This window comes from Mirounga leonina, unplaced genomic scaffold (genome assembly GCF_011800145.1).
Source record: "Mirounga leonina isolate KUSES-001 unplaced genomic scaffold, KU_Mleo_1.0 Mir_118, whole genome shotgun sequence".
Classification (NCBI taxonomy): Eukaryota; Metazoa; Chordata; class Mammalia; order Carnivora; family Phocidae; genus Mirounga; species Mirounga leonina.
In genome coordinates, this window is record NW_023270277.1 from 4,752,234 (window position 1) to 4,773,099 (window position 20,866).

Sequence of the window (20,866 nt, forward strand, 5' to 3'; positions counted from 1 at the left end):
ACTTTTTAAAAGCTGTAATACACTTGGCATTGAAATGAAGAATTCATAAGAACACCAGACACATTTCTTCGTTACTGAATGCTGAAGTTTATCACCAAAGTTTTGATGAATATTTACCTATAGTTTCATTCTTACAGGCATGAGAATACTGGTATATTTACCAGGAATGCATATCTGCCTGTTTTCACATACTTAATGACAAATAAGTGGCTCCCACAAACACAGTGTTTAGACCTATTATCTTTTTTTTTTTAATGTAATACAGTTACCTCGACAGATAAAAAGATGATTTTTTGTAGGATGAGAGTGCTCAAGAACCTTGGCCTCAGCTCCTCTTGCATCACTGGCTTGACTTAATGTTTCCTGGTTTCCAGTTCTGCTCTAAAAAAGGGCAAACATGAGGAAAACTGTATACTTTAAATGTCTTACAATTTTATATGTCAATTTTACCTCCGTAGAGCTGCAGTAAAAAGCCTGTTTTTGATGGACTCTCTGCAGCTTTTTAGAAACATTGCCGGTTTAGATGGCAATCCTTTGACTCCCTCCCTCCCACCCCCATGGCCGCTGCCCCAAAGCTGGTCCCTGAATGCACAAATCACAGAAGGCCAGTCCGGTGTCCACTGTTCACTGCAAACGTCAGATAAATCTCAGGTGAGGTCCTGAGCACCACCTCCGTCTTCTGCCTTCCCCCCGCCCCCCGTCAATGGTTGCTTCTGGTTACTTTGAGTTGACTCCACTTGGGACGTCTGTGATGTGTTTGAGGTCAGTGACTAGGATTCTTCTTGCATTGTTCTTGATCCTCCTGGACCTGTGCCTGTTACATAAGCCAGACTTCTTTATTTTTTACTTGGGCTGTTTGAAGGGATGTTTCTGATTCATCTTGGCATCACCAGCCCAATGGAATCACAAAGGTCCTTGTGAGGGAGGGAGGGAGGAGGGGAGGGGGGAGAGGTCAGAGGGGAGATGAGATGAGGGAAGCAAGCTTGCAGCAAAGCCATGTGTGAGGACACTTGCCGCGTGTCTGTTGCACAGATGAGTTACAGACTGTGTCCCGCAGAGAGTGAGGCTCCTCTATTCACCCTCCATTCACTCATTCCCCAGGATGTGTTAAGCGCCGGTTCGGTGCAGGAATCCTATTCCCTGGCTACCATCTCCCAACATCTCCCTCTTTCCTGAACACCTTATTCATTGTTCTGCTACTCCCTCCTCCTTGACCCACTTTCTTCGCTTGGCTCCTGGGGCTCCATCTTTCCCCACTGTCTGTCTCTCATGGACAGTGACTCCTCATTCTTCTTGGCAGCATCCTGACTCTTGGCAAATGCTAGAGTGCTCAGGGCTCAGTCCTTGACCCTATTCTTTTCCCTGTTATTCTCTCCCTTCATGGTCTCATGCAGTCACATGGCTTTAATCATTACCTGTGTAGGAATGACCTCCGAATTAATATCTGCCACTTGGATTTCTCCCGTAATCCCCACATTTGCACATTCAGTTGCCTACCCAATATCACATCTTCTGTGGGTTAAATTGTGTTCTCCAGAGCAATAGGTTGAAATCCTAAGCCCAATACCTGTGAATATGACCTTACCTGAAACTAGGGTCTTTGCAGATGTGGTCGAGTTAAGAGGAGGTCACCTTGGGTTAGGGTGGGCCCTGCTCCAGTCTTACTGGGTCCTTATGGGAAGAGGAGAGTGGACACAGACACGTGGGAAGATGCCGTGTGAAGACGCAGGCAGACATGGGGGTGGTCCAGCTGCAGGTCCAGGAATGCCAAGCATTGCTGGCAGCCACACAAACCTGGGAAGAGGGAAGGAAGGATCACCCCCTATGGCCTTTGGAGGGAGCATGGTCTCCTGACACCTGGATCTCGGACTGAAGCTTCCAGAAATGTGACACAAGTTTCTGAAGTTTGAAACCCCCAAGCCTGTGGTACGTTGCTGGAGCAGTCCTAGGAAACGAACACAGTGTCCGAAACCAAAACTCTTCATTCCTTCCCCCTGAAACCCGCTCTCTGTTTTGTCTTCATTTTATGGGTAATGATAACCCCATTCTTCCTGTTCCTCCGGCCAAAATTCTTGGAGTAGTCACCTCGTTGTTCATCTGGATTATTGTGGTAATTCTCCCTCAGTCTTATTTTTATCAACAATTTATTCGCCAATAGCCCGGTCTTTGCACAGCTGGCTCCCTCACCTGTTCAGGTCTTTGTGTAACCGCCACCTTCCCGCTGGTGATTCCTAGCTCTGAGCCTGCACTCCCTGTCCCCTCGTCTTCTTGTTTCCCTGTGGCAACTGTCGTGAACAAACATCGCCTTATTTCATCTATTCATGTGTTACTTCTCTGCCTCCCTGCACGAGAACAAAAGCTCTATGCAGACAGGGATTTGCCTCCGTTTCTTGGCTGTACCTCAGTCCCCAGATCGATGGCTGGCATCCAAGGGCGCTGCAGGCATCTGCTACTGGGACCGATGGATGGCTTTGGCCACTGTTCAGATGTAGTAGTGTACCTGTTACTTTCTTTCCTCTTGCTTTGTCTTCATCCTCTTCCCAGGCTGGTCAGCCTGGCATGGAAGAAAGCACTCGTTAACAAATTGGATCCCAAGCTCTTTTCACCTGCACAGAGTCTCGGCTGCGAGACCAGTGGCGGGAGATGGGGATGCACAGTTCTCAGATGGAAACCACCCGCCGCTGCAGAACTAACTTCACTTTGGAGGGAGGCGAAGGCGCCATCCAGGCTCTGCCTCTCGTACGTCTTGCTTGGAACAGCCAAAGCCACTCCTTGGGGAGCCAAATACACTAAAAAGAACAAAAAGAATGAAATTGTTTTTCAGCAAGAAGCATGGGAGATACTGAGTTACATATGAAACCGTGAGGTCCTTCCCTGACCACTGAGGGTCGTCTAAATGTGTGGGCTCCAGCATATTAATCAGGCCCAACCCAAATTCTATTTCCTTCTCAATTTGACATTTTTCAAGTGTATCTGCTTTTCACTGGGGCTCCAGTCTCATCGACACTGTCTTGCATGCTTTCTTACCTTCCACCTGTGTCAATCAGGAACCTGACCTCTTCCGGTAGAAGATTCTGGAAAGCAGCATTCATCTTAATTTCTCATTGTGTTCCTTATCTACTAAGTTTTCAGCCGTGGAACTCAGCAGTGCCTATTTAATTAAATGCTATTTCTGTCACCATTGAGCTGTGTTCTCAAGGTAATTCAAATTAAAAAAAAAAAAAAAACCTGCCAGGTGAGTCTGTAATTTATGATATCTCCTCCTCTGTGAAGCCCTCCCTGCATACCTTAAAGTGTAATGTGAGAGTGCAGCAAGCAGGCCAAGATCTGTGGAGAGTCTACCCCGAGCGTGTGAGAGCTTCACTGTGTCACCTTCTCGATGCTCCTACTGATATGGCAGACAGGTATCATTGTCCCCAAGCCTCTTATGAGGAAACCCTGGTGTCCACAGAATAAATACCAGCTGACGCTCTCCAAGCTTCAGGGCGCAGAGGTAGGCTGCCTGGCACAAAGCCCTCTTCTTTCTGTGCCTAGGTATAGAAAGTGAAATTTCAGAGAAAGGTGCAAAAAGAGATGGCACCTATGTTCTTTTGTCCCGTAATGCCATCCTGCTTCTGTCCTGAGGACACGTAAAACAGACACACTTCCAGGGCTCCTGGGCCCTGCGCTCCCCTCCCCCTCCTGTTTCTGATTCCTCTTGCCCAGGGGCATGTCTGCAGCCCAGACGGACAAGTTGGGCACGATGCACACCTGAGTGTGCTCGAAGCGATGCCATTCTGTAAAGAAAGTCGGTTTCCCACTTGGTACGGAGAAAGCTGTTTCATGCAGGGGCTGCGATATGATTCTCTCAGACGGACCAGCAAACAGCATTCACAGTCTCTTCTCCCCTGTCAAGACAATGAGCAACTGTAACTCCATCACCAGGAAAGCCCCACTCCTGAGCACAGGCCTGCCAGTTTAAGACTGGGGGTGGGGGGGCTAGAAATATAGCAGATGAAAGCCGCCAGATTTGTGCTGAGAATCATCAACTACGTGGACGAACAAAACGAGGATTCCGAGGGGAGGGCTGGCTTTAAGGGAGGGTGCAGACGTAAATGCTGGTCAGAGGAACTGTGTTGAACTCATAGCCTGTGTGCGCAATCAAGCCAAGAAAACCACAGAAAACAGTTTTAATCACAGATAAAAACTGGCTTTCTATTTTTGCACCTCTGGGGACTTGCTGAACCATTCAAGACTGGAGTCAACAAACTGAAGTAAGGGCCTGTATTCTGAGAGTATTAGAAAAAAAAAAAAAGTATGCCATTTTGTAGGCCAGAGAACAGGCGTGATAGACCCAAAGTGGACCACTTGGTTGTCCAAAGCCCATTGTGTTTTCTCTGTTCTGTTTCCAGCCTCCCCTGTGGCTTCTTAATGGACTGTAATAGTCATTTACCTTCTATTCCTCTACAATTAGAAATAAATAACACTTGACCCAATGTGACTTTGGGCCAAGATTCCTTTCTGAGTATTTGGACAGCTTTGCTTTCCTAGAATGGGCATCCAATACAGTTTATAAAAAATAAAACCTGAAAACAAAATCTCTGATTTTCTTCACCATCTTTCTGAAATTTAATATGTAGTCATGAAAGCTAGGCAGTGGGTAAATTGCTGTCCTTTGTGTGGTTCTGCTCATAGTCCTGTATACTTTAATAATGACTATAACATGGCTCTGTCAGGCCCTTTTGAAGGGGAATTCATTGCTAATTCATGATGCAGCTAGACTTACAACTTTCCTCTGCTTAATTAAAGCTTTCTGTGAGAGGAACACTCATTCAAGGGAAAACAGTGATGGAAGGGTTTTCGAGTCTGGTCTTGACCATCACAGCTCTGGGCGACTCTTGCTATGGACTGCAGGGGTGTTGGGTTTGGAAGCTCACATCTACATTTCAAAGAAGTTCTCATCTTCACCAGTGTTTCCAAGATCTGCAAAACCAATTGTAGTGTTGAAATAATGGTAAGACACCCTTCCCTAATTCCCTACCAGCCAAATGAGAAATGGTCACAAGTGCAGGGTGAACGGGGGAAGTCAAGCAGTATTCCTATGCACCCCTTCTGCTGGCTTTCCTCTTTCTGTCAAGGGACAATATGGACGTTGGTTTCAGTAGCTCTAGAGTTCACTTCCTTCTGTTTGTGGTGAATGAGCTCAAACCAGGAATAAGCCACTCTCCTGATAAATACAGCTCAGGCAAGGGCATTGGTCTAGCAGCAAAGCAAAGATGGTGCCTTTTTTTTTTTTTTTTTTGGTTTGGTTTGGTTTATGGTGAGTCCCATCCTGAAAAGGTGAAACAAACATGGACAACTTGGCAGTAGAGAAAAAGGAAAGATCAAGAGAGAATTTTGTTGCCCATGGGTAGGATTCCAGAACTTGTCGACTTCTCTCTTGTTCTTTCCTTTTTCTCTACTGCCAAGTTTTTGCTCCAGAGTCATGGTTTCAATGGCTTTAGTCGTTTTAGTGTAAATGTTATTTCCACCATCCTGGCAAATGTTCACCCTGTCAAGAGCCTCATTCCAGAGTGTTGGCTGGTGCTCTGATGCTGGCCCCTTAACCCGGGGCCGGTGGAAGACGCTGGGATCCTCGGCCTCTCATTCTTTACTTGACCCAGCTGTAGACAGAGTGCTAGGGAGCATGCCAGTTTGAACAGACGCCCCAAGCCCTTCCTTTATGTGGTCTCCTCCACACTCACGCTCACACCCTGTTAGAAGCTAGTGCTGTATGTTCGGGTCACTGTGGATTGCCCCCAAGCTTTCGCGGGGACACTTGCCCTCTGGCGGACGGGGTGTGGGCAGGGGATGCCGCTGCCCTCAGCCTCTCTTTCAACCCATCTGAACCCAGGAATGAAGACAACGTTCTAGAGCAATGATTTCCGCCCTTCGTGCACATTAGACTCATGTGAGTATCTTAAAATAAAACAAAAACAAAAACGATGTCTGGGTCACACTGCACCAACAAAACTAGAATCTCTCATTTGCCACAAGCAGGAGCCCCTTCCCTCCCCACTGTGCACACAAGGCCAGATAATCCTGTGTTTCGGAAGCTGAGTGATTGTGCTTGTGGATGGGGACACATCAGGATAAAGAAGGACTCCAGGTTTTTAGATCACCTGTGGGACATCCTAGGGCAACTATCCGTTCAGATTATTACGTGAGAGAGAAGGATCTTCTCTTTTGTTTTTATCACCTCGACGTCGTTTCTGGTAAAAGGGATAATCCGGAATTGATGAATATAACCTCTCACTGCCTGATCTTCATAACATGCAAGCGACTCTGCTGGGATTACCAGCACACGTGCCTAATTTCCCTTCTAGATCATCAACTCTTTGCAAAAAGGAACCATGACTTACTCATCCTTAGCTTCATTCATTCAATGAACACGTACTGGGTGCAAACGAGGTGCTTCTTCCAGCCGGGAACTGGAAAGATTAAAGTCTCTGACTGCAAGAAGTTAATATTCTAGTGGGGAAGACATACAACACACACACACACACACACACAGAGATAGTTATGAACGCTCTAAAGAAAAAAATAAGTGAAGTTGTTTGAATAATGAGTTTTTTGGGGGGAGGTTTTTGTGGGCTGGTATAGTGGCCTGTTTGAACAAGCACTCAGTATATTCTGTGGAGTTACTGAATCTGGTTTGCCCCAGAAGGCCTAGCTATTCAGAACTGGAAGAGAGGTCATAGTCCACACGATCCCACCCAGTGTGGCTCTCCTCCTGGTGTGGGCCTGGGCTGCTCTTCGGCTCCCCTGTACCTGCTTCTGCTGTCTCTTCCCTGGAAGCCCTTCTAAGTTGTTACGGCTTGTTTATTGAGAACTGGAAAACAGGATAATCAAGTTTATGGAGGTGGTAGGAAAATGAGGAGTTGCTGGGACCTGAGGGTAATTAGATGATTTGGGGACCTTCTCTGTGAGAGACAGACGGCATCTGAATTTTGGGATTTTGCGAGTCAGAGGTGGGGGGGGCTTGTTCCAGGTGCAGGCAATGGGGTGCATTGTTTGTGGGGAACCCCAACACAATAATAAAACAAATTATAAGTCAGACTGATTTTTATTATCACCATGCACCAGACATTTCAATAATGTCACTGATAAAAATCTCCTCCGTGTGGACTTCCCCCACCTCCTTCCCTCGTGGGTAGAGCACGGGTAGGCCTCAGGGCTCAGCCATGGGGGCAGAGCCCACTCTGCTTCAAACAGAAGGAACTGGGCTCTTCCCAAATTGAGGGAAAAGCTAGAGAAGATGGCTGTAGGCTGAGGATGACCTTCGGAAGGACCTGCCTGTCGGCCCCACGGTCGAGGATGTGGGGGAATTGGGAGATGTCACTGGTCACCTGGGTTCAAGGAAGATTTGCTGGGCTTCAGCCCAGCAGACGGGAAGCTGCTCCCACTCGAGCCCTCTCAGCACCCGTGGAGCTCCGGCCGGGACGTTAGTGTCAATACTGCAGCAGGAAGCCCCAACTCTTTTTTTTTTTCTTTTTGAGAGCGAGAGTGGAAGTGGAGGGGAGGGGAGAGGCAGAGGCAGAGGGAGAGGGAGAACTTTAATCAGGCTCCATGCCTAGTGCAGAGCCTGACACGGGGCTTGATCTCATGACCCTGGAGATCATGACCTGAGCCGGAACCAAGAGTTGGACGCTTAACAGACTGAACCAGCCAGCTGCCCCAGAAAGCCCCAACTCTTGATGACTTCTCTTGCCAGGGACAAGAGAGCCACAGTCAGATGGTTTCCTCCTCACCTTGCCCTTCTAACCACTTCCTGCCCATATTCACCTTATTCCTACAGCCTTGACTGTGTCCAGAACCCTGGCTACCAGGAAGTCTTGGACATGTGGTTTCCATCTCTGTAATTCTGAAATATGGGAGGATACACAGCAGGTGATTGGGAAGGACACCAAATGCGGATCAAATGCTCCAGGATTTGACCCTGCTGGCCGCTCCGTGCTGTGATATCTTTTTCTACCCACATTTAGATGGCCACACAATCCTTATATCACCAACAGCGTGACCCACTGAACATAGCACTCAAGTTCAAATGAACTTACTTCTCTCCAAAAGGGGAGACCCACATTTCTATCAGTCACTGTATCCATCCTTGTGACATGGTATGTTTCCAATATTACCTTGATGTCTTATAACCTGAAGGCTGAGCAATGTAACCATCATAACATGCCTTATAAAAAACAATATGGGAGGGTGCCTGGGTGGCGCAGTCGTTTAAGCATCCGACTCTTGGTTTCAGCTCAGGTCATGATCTCGTAGGTCATGGGATCGAGCCCCGCATCGTCTCCACGCTCAGCGGGGAGGCTGCTTGAGATTCTCTCCCTCTGCTCCACCCGCCCATAACTTGGCACGCATGTATACTTTCTCTGTAAGATAAATAAATAAATGTTAAAAAAAATATGGAAAAGAAATTGAGGAAAGCAGAAGTATTTAGTAATTACACGTATGTGCATGACAAAACCAAGAAGAACTTAGGAGTGGCTAGTAAATTTCCTTTATCTGCAGCTCCTCATAAGGCCATACCTGACGTTTTGGACATCCTCTCGTCCCAGTCCATTCTGGTTCTGTGGCCCTACCTGGTCAGGGTTTGTATACATGGTCAGGTGAGGGCACATCATCCTCCCTTGCAGGCTAAGCCCTTGGTGGTCCTGCCTAGTACAACCTGCTAGAATCGTCTCTTAATTTTTATAGCTGGACATGGAGTTCCTGGAGGAGCCCCAGAGAATCTCCTGGATTTCAAACTCACTCCTGCCTGCCGGCATTCCATAGCAGCCAGCTACTCCCCCTTAGCAATCAGCATCATCTCCCCAGCTCAGCACAGTGGTCCTCCCTTCGGCCGGTTAATCCCAAGGCCTAGTAAACCTGCTTCCAGTCAACGATGTAACCTTCATGGACACTTTCACATGCTGGGTGAGAAGAACCCTAACCGGCAGAACTGAAAGTCATGGAGACGGGCAGCGGAAGTTTTGTGAGTGGACGAATCATTAGTTGAATTAGCGACAGTGTGAATTTCATTTAACCCCTGAGTGTCCAGACCTGTTTATTCTGACCGTACAGAACATATATTGTCAATTCCTGCTTCGAAGCGTATTGCTCTTTTAGCAAGCATCGCCTCAACACCAGCTTTTGCAATAACTACGTCTTCCATCGGCCTTTGTGGCTTTCTCGGAGGACGGCTGCTTCTGCTGAGTTAAAAATCATAGCTCCAGTCCTGGGGTCGCGACGGCAAACCGACTTTACCACCCCCCCCAAAACAGACTCCCAACCCCTGCGACACTGGGACTGACCCTTGAAACAACCCGCGGGCAACGCCCCACAACGCTTCAGTCTTCCAGCCACGCACAGCAGCCACCAACTGGGAGAAAGTAATTCACAGCCAGCGTCCCAGGGTCGGGGAGTCATGGACATAAAGTTCTTAGCTTTCTAGCCTTTGCACAACAGAGACGTGTACCGGGCAGTGGTTGGGATGACAGCCGTCCATTCATCACAAAATTCAAGGAACTCCCAATAAAGTAAATGGATGATTGTCCTATGTGCCCCACACAGGATGTCACTGCAGCCGTGGGCAAGCTATGTTGCGTGTGTGGCAACAGATGAATGACATATGTTCTAATAGTGATTGGATTCTGATCACTTCTCTTTGAGTCTGGTTTTGTCTGCGTTTTGTAGATTACGACAAATACCCAGAGAGCTGAGCTAATTTATTCAGGAGTATGCTGCCAGGATTTGAACCTGGCTACCTGCAGATACTTTTCAGCATTTATTTGAGGAATATAAAGAGTTTTTTCTTTTTTCATTCTCAATATTGAAACAGAATATGGCAGCCCCTTCCCTCCCGTATTTCATTGTGTGGGTTGTGCCCTGCACAAATCCGAAAAGCACTGTCTCATAGACATAACTGAGTGACACACAGTTTTGAGCATATAGAATATAAAGCCTCCTTCTTTGTAAGCGGCGTTTTCCCTTAGGCTTTATAGTAATTACCATGCCCTAAAAATTAAAGAACTGGGGCTCTTGCACATAGAAACATACCGGCTAATTACCTCAGGCACATTCATTTGGGTCACAGGAAATGGGTTCTCTCATGGGAGCACATTTTTTCCCCTCATAATCTAAAGAATCTGTCTGAAGTTAGGATCAGAGTAACAATGAATGCTATTTTCTTGGAATATTCTTGGGGGCAAAGAGTTGACGTTTTATATTCAGTTGTGTATGTGTTTGTACATGCAGTGAGGAATTCTGAATATTTTTCTCTCAAAATCTTAGTGGAAAGAAAACCATAAAATGAAAGACGAAATGCCGTCATTCCAGGGTGGTTACACTCAGGTGGCATTATTCTCCACTTCCCTTTCTTCCCCTGGAGCCTTTCAGAGATGGAAGATTTCCTCAGACAGCATGTTCTCAGCATAGGTTGGGAAGACAAATAAACAAAAAGTGCCTAGGATTTTAGAGAAGAAGGATTTTAAACTGTCTTTTTTGGTTTGGGTAAAAAAAAAAAAAATCCACAGGAACAGCTGTTTCCATTTTCTTTGAAAATATAAAGGTAGAGGGACCCCTGGGTGGCTCAGTCCTTTAAGCGTCTGACTCTTGATTTCGGCTCAGGTCATGACCTCAGGGTAGTGAGATCGAGCCCCACCTCATGTTCTGCGCTGGGTGTGGAGCCTGCTTAAGGTTTTCCCTCTCCCTTTCCCTCTGCCTCTCACAGCTAACCCTCTCCCTCTCTAAAAAAACAAACAAACAAAAATATATATATACATATATGTATATAATATATTATATATGTATGTATTATATATAATATAATAATATAATATATAATTATATATATGTATATAAAGGGAGAAACACTCTGTCATATATATATTTTTTAAGATTTTATTTATTTATTTGACAGAGAGAGAGACAACAAGCAAGGGGAGCAGCAGAAGGAGAGGGAGAAGCAGGCTTCCTACGGAGCAGGGAGCCCGATGCGGGGCTTGATCCTAGGACCCTGGGATCATGACCTGAGCCGAAGGCACAGTCTCGGGTTTCAATCTGGAGAAACAGTCCTTGTGTCCCCCTAGCAGATATTCTTTCTTTGGGTGAAAACTATTCAATGCAGACCAGAATCAGGGTGATGGGCATAAAACATTTTGAGATGAAAGCCCCACCAAGCCCTGTCTAATCTGCCCAGGAGGAGACATATCAAATGAGGAGGAAAACCCTATTGCCTGGAGAAAACTGTGTGACAGGAGAACACACAGTACAGAGTGGTCAGGGCTATGGAATGAGCTAGAACAGGGTTCCGTGTGAGCAGATGTGAGCTCTTAGAGTAAATCTGTCTGCGTGAAAAGGGTGGCCGTATTCCAGGAGCTAGACTAGGTCTTGACGTTTGAGAAAGAATGGACAGAGCAGGAGAAAACCATGGGCTAGAGTGGGGAGAGACCATGTGTTGTGACTGGTTTCAGACAGGATGATGTAGATAATCATGTTTATGAGTAAGACGGATGAGGGATTGAGTCCTGGCTCTGACCCTTATCAGCTGCATGGCCCTGGGGAACTTACTTTAAACTTAGTCTTTGTGTATATGCTTCATTTATTAAAAAAAAGCAAAAAACAGTAGTCCTGACTTTACATGATGTTATGAACAGTAGTGAAATAATGCATGTAGAGAACTTGTTACTGTGTTTGGCACAGTTGAAAGTCCAATTAGTGTTAATATTAGTGATGATAATTGCTGTCATGATAACACCACCAGCACAATGCAATCTGCCCAGGAAAAGGAGCGTTGCGAGTCTGAGTTGCTGTCTTGGAGAGTTTTGTGAACGATGAGAGATCTGCCATGGTCAGCAGTGTGATTTTTTTTTTCTTTAAAGATTTTATTTCTTTATTTGACAGAGAGAGACACAGCGAGAGAGGGAACACAAGCAGGGGGAGTGGGAGAGGGAGAAGCAGGCTCCTCGCGGAGCAGGGAGCCCGATGCGGGGCTCGATCCCAGGACCTGGGATCGTGACCTGAGCCGAAGGCAGATGCTTAACGACTGAGCCACCCAGGCGCCCCAGCAGTGTGATTTAGGTGGGAAGGAGTAAGAACTGAGTAGATATGGAAGTATGTAGACAAGACACAAGTCAGCCACTTTGCAGGGATAGGGAATTTATGAATGGGAATCCGGGGGAGGGGGAGGACCTTAGTAGTTTAGCTGTATTATGTTGGACTTTGGCTCTAAGTTGTTTGGACTTCTTCTGTAAGTCTTGAGGAAATCAATGGAAGGCATTGAAAAAACCATCAGGGAAAAAGGGACAAATATATCTGTGGAATTTATGGGGCTGGTACTATCGGTGTTCTTTCCTCCACTCAAAAAATTGATGTTGATATAGGTCTTTTGCAACTTATAGGTCTTTTGCAACTAATATTCCAAACATGTGACAGCTCAGTCTAAGATGTCACAAATGTGGGCAGACTAGGAGCAGGAAGGCAGGCTCAGACTTTCCCAAGTGACCCAGTCATGACTGGAAATTAGATTAGTGCTCATCAGCAAGTACAAAAAGAGCATCTTGTATTTTGTGTACAGCTTACCTTGAAAGTCCCTCACGGCTTCTGCAAACAGGGGCACTTACAGAACTTGGGCTCTTGCTGAACTTGAAATTGGGGACACTAGCAGACCCACTGGATGGGGAAAGCTTGAGCAGCAGGAGATGTGGGGCAGAGATGAGGAATCAGTTCTCAACCAGAATCTGGCCTTCACACTTGTGCAGTATCTCCACTGACCTCTTCTGATTTAGGGAGTCAATTCTAGGGGCTGACTCTAGCTGGGTTGTCCAGTGGGGGTGCTTGTGGGAAATCAGGCGGGAAGAAGAGAGATGTTTCATACTTACCCCTGACCTACAGCTGCCCAGATGGTGTGGGCTGGCCAAACGCCCCTGCTAAGTGCCACAGCAATTTCCACCCAGCGTTTTGGGTTTTAGAATCCATTCCTACCGGTTGCCCCTTCAGGTTTAGGGATACAAACAATTCCCACTATTGCTGGTTCTGGGCTATCACACTTTTCCTTGTGGATTCCCTAGACCATCCTCACAAATTTGTAAATAATCATGATTGACACCTCTTCAAATGACCCAGATTGAGAGGGCCAGGAGTTTCCAGGCAGGACCCTGACTGATCCACTGGGCAGACAAGAGGGGCCATTACCGATGCGGAGGTGGGGGTGAACAGGGAAGGGATTACATGATGTCAGTGGCATTTTTGGTCAATGATAATATGAAATTCTAGCAAAATTACTGAGACCCATCTTTTATCATCTTCTGAATCTCCTATAGGATGGACCTATTTTCCATCAACTCTTCTCTAGACCTATTTTACTTAATAGATTTCCTTTTAGGAAGAATGCAAGTGTTGTCTGGAAGACATATTTGATAAGCCATAGGGCTTGACCAGTGAGTCACCAAGAATGTGGTCAAGAAAGAAACGTTGCTGTACTGGGAAGGGGTCAGTGAGAAGTGAGAGGCAACAGAGAAGGGTCAAGCGAGAGCGTGGAAGGCAGCGCAGCTAAGCATTACTCCTCTCTAGGATCCCCAGATGTTAGGAGGGGCCTGACAGAGACCCTGAATACAGGAAGTGTGAGCAAGGACTTGAGGACTTTTTGTCTCCCAGGCTTTGAAAATGGGGTTTGGAGGCCAGTTTAACTAAATCATCAAGGAGCCATGGGCCCCAGGTGCCAGGTTCCAGCTTTTATTATCAATAAGTGCTGAGTGACAGGACGCTTCTTCCATACAAGGAAGAACTCAGCATTTGCTTCAGACTTGACCGTAGTCTGTTTAGAAGGAGCACTGATGCCAGAGCCAGCAGCTGGTTTTGGCTACGAGGAGAGGTTGGGGGAGAGCCTGGGTTTAGAACACGCTATTGTTCAAAGAAACGCGAGATAAGAGTGGGCAAATGCTTGGATTCTGCAACATTTTAAATAGAAATTTAAGAAGAAACCCAAGGGCACCTTTTTTTTTTTTCTTGGCTTCTTGTTTGCAGGGAAAAAATTGGTAATGTGATTTTAGGAGGATTAATGCTAACTTTCGTTTATTTATGCATGCAATGATTCTTCAGAGAATGGAGAAGAAAAGTTATAATTTTTCCTCCTTATTGGACAGATCAGGAAGGAAGATGGAAACTGTAGAGGGCTGGCCAAAGGTCACATGGAGATGTGTTAGACTCGGGATTGTCTGAGTCCCACATGGTTCTCCCTTCACTGCATGCGCTGCCTCCTGCTTGGGAGTTCCTTTCTTCAAGAGAAACTAAAAGGCAAGATGGTAGAGAAGAGAAACACTTTGGAGCCAACACAGTGATAAGCAAAGAGCGTGAATTTGGGAATAACATTGACTTGGACCAGAGTTTCTGCTTGACCATATAGACTTCTCCAAGTCTGTGTTTCCTCACCTGTAAGATGGGGGAATAGTATCTACCATGCAAGGTTATAGTCAAGGTTAGGGAAATAATATGGGTGAGGTGTTCAGTGGAATACAGGTGGTGAGGAGCAACTCTATTTCCCTGTGAGGCCATGTAAAATGGAGTGCTGTGACTTCATGTGGGGTTTGTTCCAAGCACTCGCTGTGATTACATATCTAGTTAGAGGCTCCTGCTATCACATTAATCATATGTGTCCTTGTAGCTGATTCAGATGAGAATGACTGCAGACTTCAGCATTTCTGTGGGGTTCCGAGAACATTTGGTCTTGGTTGGATAATGCTCATCGTACTTCATAATTTTTAAAAAATCATGTTGCAGGGGATACATCTATCAAAGAAGTTTTCACTCATGGGTTTAAAGAAGCATCCTAGAGTAATGAAGGCTGAAATTTTCAGATTAAGGGGAGCTTTGAGAGAATATAGGAGAAGCAAAATGAGATGTTCCGAAACTCATTGTTTCCCCACTTATGCCAGAAACTAGGTATTTATTTTATCTTCCCCTTATATTCCCACCTGTGCACCTCTTATGTTTCCAAGAGTCTCGGGGTTGAAGAGGCCACGAGGGAGTGACACTACCATGGCCACCTGCTCCCCATCCCCTCCAAGAAACGCGGACCACGGTCATGTCCTCGATTTACAACTTCGGGGCTGTTTGCTGTGGATGCTCTGATTTCGTGGAGGAGCAGCACCTGTAGCTCGTGCTGTCAGCTTCTTCAAACACTACCCCATTTTCTCTGAATCTCTTTCCTGCAAAGGCCAACTGGCTTACAAATACCCATTTTGTAGACAGAAACATGCTTCCTTTTAAACAACTGCCTTCTTCAAAGGCAGATTTTTGACTTTTTCTCATCTGATCTTTTTATCTGTTCTGCCCCGAGTGCCTCACACTCGGTACATGTCGGCCTGCTGGCTACAAATTATTCTACTGTCCTACCCATTCTCTGAACACAGACAACGTCTGCTCGTGGCTTGCAGACGTCTTCTTCCATGTTGGAAGCCATCTGTGTGCTGCCTCTGATCGTTTTGACTTGTTCTTCTTCTCTTTCTAGATTGTCTCCTACATGGGGTGCATTTCCAATGGGGTCTTTTGCCCTGAATGAGAGGTTACAGAGAGTGAGGGAAAGGATGGAAGGATGGGCTCAGCTCACGTGGGACCCTGTGTTAGCTGGGCGCTGACCTGCTGTGTCCCTGGAGGAAATTTGCTGTACTTCTCTGTCCCATTTTTCTTTTTAAGATTTTATTTATTTATTTGACAGAGAGAGACACAGCCAGAGAGGGAACACAAGCGGGGGAGTGGAAGAGGGAGAAGCAGGCTTCCCGCTGAGCAGGGAGCCTGATGCTGGACTTGATCCCAGGACCCTGGGATCATAGCCTGAGCCGAAGGCAGACGCTTAACGACTGAGCCACCCGGGCGCCCCATTCTCTGTCCCACTTTTCATCCCTGCAAGGATGAATTGTTGAAGACGTGTTCATTCCTCCACGTTTTGTGTCTACTTTGCTCTGCAGTTGCTCACTTTTAGAATTTTTCCACTTCCTGCACATCTGCTTTGACATGTAAAGGCCACAACTTACGTACACATAAGGAATTCACCCAATGGAGTGAAGCTGACCAGTGACTTCATGGCCCTAGTATGTCTTGGCACTGTTCAAATATCCGGATCCGTGCCAGCTTCTCACGGAGAACTGTGCACCGTACTCCAGTGTAGGGCATGACCTATGATCTACGTACTGCTCGGGGCTCTGTGTACTTGACAGCATTAGCAGCCTCGTCTCACACCCGCTTCACACTTGAGCTTCATGGTTTCACCTTATCAGGTAGAAGTTGAGTTGCTTCTCTCTCCCTCCTCCACCCTCCCCATTTATTGGTTAGCTTTTAAAATTTCTTCCTCTAATCTTAGTAAAAATATATTGCTTAAGGATACAGATGGTTCATATAGAACTATTTGTAGATACAAGAATGCGCATGGGTTAGTACACACATACTTTTTCTTGCTCTATCAGTGAAGATGGTCTTAAGCAATGATGCGGAGGGAACAACAAGCACATCTGGTGACCAGATCTTGTTTTCTAACACCATTCTCCAATGAGAGGACCCCGAGCTCCTTGAGAAATTGTCTGGTTCTAGGGCTGGGACAGAAAATATTCAAGATGAGCCTGGAGAATTTTGTAATCCCAGAAAATAAGAAAGGGCTGATAGAAAATAAAATGAAAGAAAACCCCCTCAGTGACAGGGGTGTATAGAAGGGACACAGAAGCCAAATGAAAGAGCTCCTAATGACTACAGCTAGAAAACTTTGAGTCACAAAAAGACATAAATTAGTGTTGTTTTATAAACCAAAGTATGCAATATATATTCAGGAGTTTTTACTTACATAACTAAAAAATTGAATTAATAAATAAACGAGTGTGAAAAGACCAATCTCCCATGCAGAAGAATTCCAAATAATTTATGTAGGGATTTCACCCTCAAGGGGATGGAGCACAGCCCCGCACTCCTTAAGTGTGGGCTGCACAGAATGACTTCCTTCCAAAGGGGAGAGTTTGGAGGGAAAATGACGAATTCAGCAGACGAGAAACGACAACTACTACTTCAGCCATGTGATCCAGGTCAACATCAGCAGTGACAAGTCATGGTGATAGCATCTACCCTTTATATAATGTGATGAAAATATGATTTTCCTCCCCAAAGCACAGAATCCCTGTCAAATAAGGAAAAAAATCAGAAAATTCCCAGTTAAGGGACATTCTTTAAAATACTCGACTAGCAACCCTCAAACCTGTTGAAGTTATTAAACCAAGAAACGTGTGAGAAACCATCACAGCCAAAAAGACCCGAAGGAGGAATTACGGCTAAATGCCATGTGATATCCTACCTGGGATCCTGGAACATAAAACCAACATTAGGTAAAAACTAAGAAAATCTGAATAAACTATGGACTTCAGTTAACAATAATGTGTCAATATCCAAGACAATTCATTAATTAACAAATATGCCATGCTAACGTAAGATGTTAATAAGAGGGAAGCTGACTGTGGAATATATGGGAACTCCCTGCACTTACTTCATAATGTTCTGTAGATCAAACGCTATGCTAAAAATTTTTAATAAAAAAACATTTCTTGAATCCCTAGGCTTTACTGTAAATACTGTGGATACAACCATGAATGAGAGAGAGAAAGGGCTGGTCTCATAGGGCGTATAGATTTCCTCGATTTACTTTCTATTACTCATTAAATTTGGATCTTGGCTCCCATTAAACTTCCATGAATAGTATTGTCATACAGTATCGCTCTGTGTCATTCAGAAACTTTTTCAGATATCAGACTGCGGTCCTCACTCTAACATTGGAGACTGGTACGGACATGGAAGCTAAATGAAAATGTCTTAGGGGAATCCCTCAACAGTTGATACAAATACTGTGCTTGCTACTTTTAGTGAAATGACGTTGTGACTGTATCCAACACAAAATTCTACTAAATGGTGCTTTCTCAATATTAGGTCCTTAAGAAAGATGCCTGCTGATACTTGGCAGCATCACCAAGAGGGACATAGAGAACCAACACTAAAAAGCAAGTGCAATTGTCTGAAGCCTCTTGGTGCATGAAAACAAATCGCCCCTGCTTCCACGTCCTTCTGTCTGCTGCACATTGAGATGCCCGATGGTCATGAGGATGCTTAGTCATCAGTTAGAAACCAGAGAGATGTGGTGAAGAACAGGCTGGGGATCCAGACTTCCTGAGTTTTGACCCCACCCCTGCCACACAGTGGCTCTGTGAGCACCTGCCATCGTGGGTAAATTAATGCCCAGGTGCCCACCCCTGCCTGGGGTACAGCTGAGGGGTGGTCTCGTCTCTGCTCAGTGCTCACCTATGGGGTTTGTTGCACAAACACTCTTTTCCTTGGCTTCCTCCCCAGCCTATCTCACTTCCCCATGTTTTTACTGGCTCTTCCCAGGATCACCTTTTAAATAAATTATTAGCAGTCACACTGTCTCAGAGTCTGCATCGGGGGAAACTCAATCTAAGATAAATTCTGTCCATTTTTTTTTGCCTGTTTTTTTAATAATCCTTGAACATTTTCTTTTCCCAAAAAGCAGCGCCAGCAGGCAAGCAGAAGTATGATGTTTGCCATCCAAAGTCTTCCGTAGCAGTGGCATCTAGAAATGATGGCTGTGGCATAAATGAGTAATTTCATGATAAGTGCATGTGGGGTTCAGCTCAGCCATGACCCCCCCTCATCGAGCCCGATCCTTTATGAGTGGGGGCCACTTACATTTAGTAAAGCAAATTTCCCATTTGGACCAAAAAGTATTTTTTGTTGGCATATTCTGGTCACAAGGAGAGGTAAGGCCTGAAGAAGACAAGAAGTCTATATACTGCCCTGTCCATAGGTCACGTTACAGATAAGGGAGGGAACAGGACTTGAAAGTGAGACCACAGAAATATCATAATTTCCCCTGTTGGCTAGTTTGTAACTTTCTGCTTTCTTCTGTTTTGCTCATAATTAAGCTCTAAAATGGAACAGGTATATGAAGTGGTTTCTGCAGCCAGTAGGGAATGAAGAAACTGATCACCTAGCTATCCTGGAGCTGTGTGTGGGGAGACAACGTTTCGATACACCAGGACCAGTGACAGCAAGACAGAGGGGAGAAGGCCGCCTGTCTCCCTGGGGCACAGCCGAGCACATGCCGTGTGGAGTTCGCATCTGCGACCAGGGCCGCCCAAGGGGCTGAGCAGAGGGAACACCCTTCTTCCTGTTCCCACACACCTGCGTCTCTTGCTCCACCTCCCCATCATGTTGAGGAAGAGCACAGATTATAAAGGAAGCTAATGTTTTTTTAAAAAAAATCTGTGTCAATTTTTAAATCCTAATAATGAACAAAGTTATAAAAAAATGACTGCCCAGTTTCATTTTTCATTTTAAGGGTTTCAAAACAGCAAATGGAGTTTTAGAGGGTGGAGCTGTGTGTCACAGCATTGCGGGGCCCAGGGTGTCTGTGGTGATCTTTGCCTGGAAGAGACCTGTTGGGAAACATTGCAGAAAGAAGGGGAAAACCAGCTTCCCAAACCACAGGACTCTGTGAAGGATCATAGGGTTAATCATCAGCTTGAATCAAATGAGCCTGCGGAGTGTGTGTGTTATGTTACGAGACCGTTGAAAACAGAGGACAACCAGAAAGACTGCACGCAAACATGGCAGCAGGATTTGACTGGTCTTGAAAAGTGCTGTCCGAGCAAGCATTCTCCAGGAAAGCCTGAGGGTAACATTAGTGTCACAAGACGAGCAGAATTCCTTAGAGTGCCAGTCTCTCTTCAATATCTGTCTTTCCTCTAGAAATGCACTGACTTTCAGCTCATTAGGACCTGCCCCACTAAAGACTCTCATAATTGTCTGAGCGTCCACTGAGAAATTGTGCAGTTATCACACCAATGTGTGCGATGCACAATACATGTTCTCTCCCCTGTCACAGCGGAGAGGGCCCGCACGCCTGCACTTTCGAGCGCTTTCCAGATGTCCCCAGCCTCCTGAGAGCCCCCAGAAGCATCAGGTGGCCTGCTGCAATTGGGTGGGCCGGCTCTTAAGACAGGATCGAGGAAGTGTTGACGAAGAGCTCAGCTAGAATTCAATTACACCATCCGAAATGAAGGGCAAGGGAACTTACCCAGCAGCGCGAACGAGATGAGAGATATGTTGAGAATCAGAGGTTACAAATTCACTCATTCACTCATTGCTCACGCATGGCCCCTACTGTGGACCAGACACAACACACATTGTTGTCAATAATGTTGGAAAGTCATCCTTCAAGAAGAGTGCTAAACCTCGTATAATACAGGCTTCCCACAATTATTTCGCTATGATGGCAATGGAGTGTATGTGTATTGTGTATTTGCTTTAAATTCAGAAATTGGGGTTAGGTTTTTCAGATAGCTACATTTTAGATCAAGGTCTTGAAGGTTTTGGATGCCTGCTTTTCTTCTTCAGGTGGAGATGTGAGTTGTTTCTCTAGGAATAAGCTCAGGGACTGGAGAGGGTCCTTGCGTAGCCGGGCGAGCCTGCAGTTGTAATGATCAAGGGCCGCTGTTGTGGATGAAGCAGTGGGGAAGCTGCCTTCCTGAAAGAGTTTACATCCGGGAAGGAGCAGTGCTAAGTAATGTCATTCTCTTATAGTTGATCTTGGAAGAACCCCCCCCCCACCCCTCATATCATGGTAGACTCAGAAAATAATGTGTCCAGCATTCTGCAGGGAAAGAAGGAGGCTGCTCATGGTGGAGGCCACCAGCTGGGGTTCTCACCAACTCAGACCCCATCTGGCCTCTTCGAAGGCCACAGGGGTCAGTACGGTGACCCACCTGCAATCCATTTGAGCTACACCGTGCACCAAGTGGGAAGTTCCAATTAT